This window comes from Mandrillus leucophaeus, unplaced genomic scaffold (assembly GCF_000951045.1).
Source record: "Mandrillus leucophaeus isolate KB7577 unplaced genomic scaffold, Mleu.le_1.0 Scaffold25, whole genome shotgun sequence".
NCBI classification, from domain to species: domain Eukaryota; kingdom Metazoa; phylum Chordata; class Mammalia; order Primates; family Cercopithecidae; genus Mandrillus; species Mandrillus leucophaeus.
In genome coordinates this window covers 5,504,940-5,509,577 of record NW_012102587.1, presented here as the reverse complement: position 1 = coordinate 5,509,577, position 4,638 = coordinate 5,504,940, and the positions used below count along the sequence as shown (strand labels likewise).

Here is a 4,638-nt window from a genome sequence, read left to right as displayed (position 1 = left end):
GCTTAGGTTGGAGTGCAGTGGTGTGATCTCAGGTCACTGCAACCTCCACCTCCCAGATTCAAGTGATTCTCATGCCTCAGCCTCCTGAGTAGCTGGGGTTACAGGCATGTGCCACCACTCCTGGCTCATTCTTGTATTTTTAGTAGAGACGGAGTTTTGCCATGTTGGCCAGGCTGGTCTTGAACTCCTGACCTCAAGTAATCTGCCCACCTTGGCCTCCCCAATCCTAAAAGGATTACAGGCATGCCTGGCCAAAACATTGTCTTGTGATGAATTTTTTTAAGTAAAATTTATTTCATATTGTATTATAATATTAAGGATTCTATTAAATACTATTTTAAAATATATTCATCATTGTTACACATAGACATTTCCTAATTCATGATTGTTACTTGCTGATTAAGATCGATTATATAAGAAAAAGCATTGTTTACCTTGACAAATAAATTAAACCTTGTGTTTGGTTTTAAGCTGAATTTGCATTAAAATGCAAATTTAATTTTAAGTATTTCCACTGTCAGAGTCATCACGAGTTGTCCAAAAACAACTGTAATGATCTGATGTTTGGCAGTATTGACTTTTTTATAAAAATGATTTATACTCATAAGTTTTGGTGTGGCTATAAATTAAATATACAGCTATAAATGAATTGTGATGATTTTAAAACCCTAAGTTTCCTCTTGGTTTCCACTGATGATAATTCATAATCTGTCAGCTCACTCTGGAGGCTTACAGATCGGTTCTGTTTAGATTGGTTCTGTTTAAAAGGTGGAGATATATATGCATTCTGTTGCTTTATTTGAAAAATGAAAATAATTGCCATTGTTGACTTTATGGTGTGAACCCCAAGACACTTTGGTGAATTGAAGGTTTTTAGATTTATGGTTGGGGCCAAATGTGGTGGCTCACACCATTAATCCCAGCACTTTGGGAGGCCAGCGTGAGAGAATTGCTTGAGCCCAGAAGCTCAACTCTCAGGAGTTCGAGACCAGCCTGAGCAACAGTAGTGAGACCCACCCCTGTCTCTACAAAACATGAAGACCCTTTCTCAAAGAAAGAAATGTGTGGTTGTGAAACATGGCTTATAAAGCAATTCAGGTTTTGCTTTGAATAGTGCAGCAGTTTATCATGTAAGATGAAACTAATGAGGTGTTATCTTTTTTCTTCTGTTAGCATGTGCTACAAAACCTGAAGAACTTAGGTAAGTAATGTTTTGCAACTTAGAAATTGATATAGAATGTTTGGAATTTATGTAGTTGCTATCATTAAGCAAATATTTAAGACCTATCAAAATGTCAGTTTGTCCCTAACGCACCATGGATATATCAGAGAATAAATAAACATGTAATGCCAGATAAAATTGACGTGATGAAAAATTAGAGCAGTTTAAGGAAGTAAAGAATGGGGTCGGGGCAGATGAGCCATTCATGAAGAGAATAACATACATTTGTTATTGGCAAGTGGCTGAGGATCTAAAGATAAATTATGATCCTTGTACATAAGGAGTGCAAAGAACAAAATTGATTTGCAAATAAGCAATTTTATTCCTGGGATAAATCCCACTTGGTTGTGGTGTATAGTCCTTCTTTATGTTGTATGTTGCTGGATTTCATTAGCCTAGTATGTTTTTGGATTTGTGTGTCTGTTCATCAGAGGTATTGGCCTGTAGTTTCCTTACAATGTCATTATCTGTTTTTTTATGTGGGGTGGGTAATACTGGCTTTACAAAATAAGTTTGTGTGTGTTCCCTCCTCTCTATTTCTTGGGAAGAATTTGTAAATAATTGATATTAATTATTTAAATGTATGGTAGAATTCACCATTAAAGCCATCTTTCTCTTTATGTGAAGCTTAAAAATTCTTGTGAGAGATCTATTCAGATTTTCTTTTCTTCTCTTTTTTTTGGGGTGGTGGTGGTGCAGGGCCTAGCTCTTTCACCCTGGTTACAGTCCAGCAGCTTGAGCATGGCTTGGCTCACTGCAGCCTCACCCTCCTAGGCTCAAGCAGTCCTTCTAGGCACTTGCCATCATGCCTGGCTAATTTTTAAATTTTTTGTAGAGATGGGGTCTCCCTGTGTTGCCCAAGCTAGTCTCAAACTCCTGGGCTTAAGCAATCCTCCTGCCTCCGCCTCACATCTTGCTGGGATTACAGGCATGAGCCACAGCACAGGGCCCTCCCTGATTCTCTTTTTCTTCTTGATTCAGTTTGGGAGTTATTGTCTTTCTAGAGTTTATCTGTTTTATCTGTGGTATGTAGTTTGTTGGCATACAGTTTGTATTCCTTTTCCTTTATATTTCTAAAAGGTCCATAGTAATATCTCCTCATTCCTTTCTGATTTTTAGTATTTTGAGTTTTTTTTTTTTTTCTTGACTAGTTTAGCAAAAGGTTTGTCAATTTTGTTGACCTTATCAAATAGAACCAGCTTTTGGTTTCATTGATTTTTCTGTTTTTCTGTTTCATTAATTTTTGCTCTATATTATTTTTTCCTTCTGCTTGCTTTAGGTTTACTTTGCTGTTTTTCTAGTATCTTAAGGTGGAAGATTAGGTTATCTGAGATATTTATTTTTTAACATTTAAAGATATTAAATTTCTTTTCAAGCACTGCTTTAATTCAGTAAGTTTTGCTATGTTGTGTTCTTGTTTTTTGGTTGTCTCAAATTATTTTCTAACTTGTGATTTCTTCTTTGACTTGTTTGATTACTCAGGAGTGTGTTGCTAAATTTCCATGTATTCGTGAACGTCAAAATTTTATTTTTTTCTAAATTTATTCCATAATGAGTAGAGGACATACTTTGTATGATTTCAGTCCCTTTCAACTTAATGAGACTTGTTTTATGACCCCCTCCATATGAGTCACCCAGGAAAATAGTTTATGTGTACTTAAGAAGAGTATATATTTTGCTCTTTCTGAGTGGAGTGTTTCATAGATGTGTGTTAGTTTATTGTGTTCAGATCTTCTGTTTCATTGTTCATCTTTTGCCTAGTTTTAATCCGTTTTTGAGAGTGGAGTATTGTAGTCTACAACTATTGTCTATTTCTCCCTTCAGTTTGTTTCTGTTTTTGTTTCATGTATGTTGTGAATTTGGGGTAGGTATGTATGTGTTGATAATTGTTATAGTGTACTGATGGACTGTTCTTTTTATTGTGATAAAATGTTCCTTTTTATGTCTAGTAACTTTTGTTTTAAAGTTGATTTTATTTGATGTAAATATTACCAGTCCAGTTTTCATATAGTTGCTTTTCCATGATATAACCTTTTCATCAATCTGGAAGTTTTCACCCGTTATTTCTCTAGATATTCTTTATCCTCTCTTTCTCTTCTCCTTCTGGAATTTTCATTAACATCTAAGTTATTACACTTGATGGTTTCCTACAGGTCTCCAAGTCTGTTCACTTCTCTTTGTACTTTTTTTTCAGACGATGTAATCTCACTTGACCTGTCTTCAAGCTTACTGATTCTTTTACCTACTCAAATCTGCTATGGAGCACCCCCTTTGTTAATTTATTTCTGCTACTGTATTTTTCAATTCCAGAATTTCTCTCTGGTTCTTTTTTATAATGTCTATGTAATGATACTCTCAATTTGTGAGACACAGTTGTCATACTTTATTTCTTTAGATGTGGTTTCCTTAGTTCTTGAACATATTTAAAATAGATGATTTAAACTATAGAGAACTAGAGGAGTATTAGCCCCATCTTCTTTGCTGCACCCACCAGAAGTAGAGCTACCACCACACCAAGTTGGAAAAAAGGGACAGAAAAGCAAATTGTGGATCAAATGTCACAGACTTAGGCCTTAATGAGATTTAGTAGATTTTCTTGAATAAATGATTCTCCACTTGGTGTATGCCTTTTAATGATTTAAAAAAAAAATGGCGGGGCAAGGAAGCTGGGTGCAGTGGCTCACGCCTGTAATCCCAGCACTTTGGGAGGCCAAGGTGGGCAGATCACGAGGTCAAGAGATCAAGACCATCCTGGCCAACATGGTAAAACCCTGTCTCTATTAAAAATACAAAAATTAGCTGGGCATAGTGGCAGGCGCCTGTAGTCCCAGCTACTTGGGAAGCCGAGGCAGGAGAATCGCTTGAACCTGGGAGGCGGAGGTTGCAGTGAGGCGAGATCACGCTATTGTGCTCCAGCCTAGGCGATAGACAAGACTCCGTCTCAAAAACAAAAACAAAAAAGCAAAAAACAAAAACAAAACTGGGGGCCAGGCATGGTGGTTTATGCCTCTAATCCCAGCACTTTGGGTGGCCAGGACGGGAGGATTGCTTAAGCCCAGGAGTTCCGGACCAGCCTGGGCAACGTGGTGAAACCCCATTTCTACAAAAACCACAAAATTTAGCTGGGTGTGATGGCACCTGCCTGGGGTCCCAGGTACTTGGGAGGTGGGAGAATCACCTGAATACGGGAAGTCGAGGCTGCAATGAGCCATGATCGCACACCACTGTACTCCAACCTGGGCAATGGAGTGAGACGCCGTCTCAAAAGCAAAAAGGAATTCTTTTTCTTGGCTGAGCGCAGTGCCTTATGCCTGTAATGCTAGCACTTTGGGAGGCAGAGGTGGGCGGATCACTTGAGCCTAGGAGTTTGAGACCAGCCTGGGCAAAATGGCCAAACCCTTTCTCTACAAAAAATA

At 37.9% G+C, this 4,638-nt stretch overlaps 1 protein-coding gene across 1 annotated transcript in view; it reads left to right on the top strand.

Moving 5' to 3' along the window:
• EPB41L5 (erythrocyte membrane protein band 4.1 like 5) overlaps positions 1–4,638 on the top strand; it is a 162,336-nt gene that overhangs the window by 65,274 nt on the left and 92,424 nt on the right. The gene's annotated exons all lie outside the window — the stretch shown is intronic.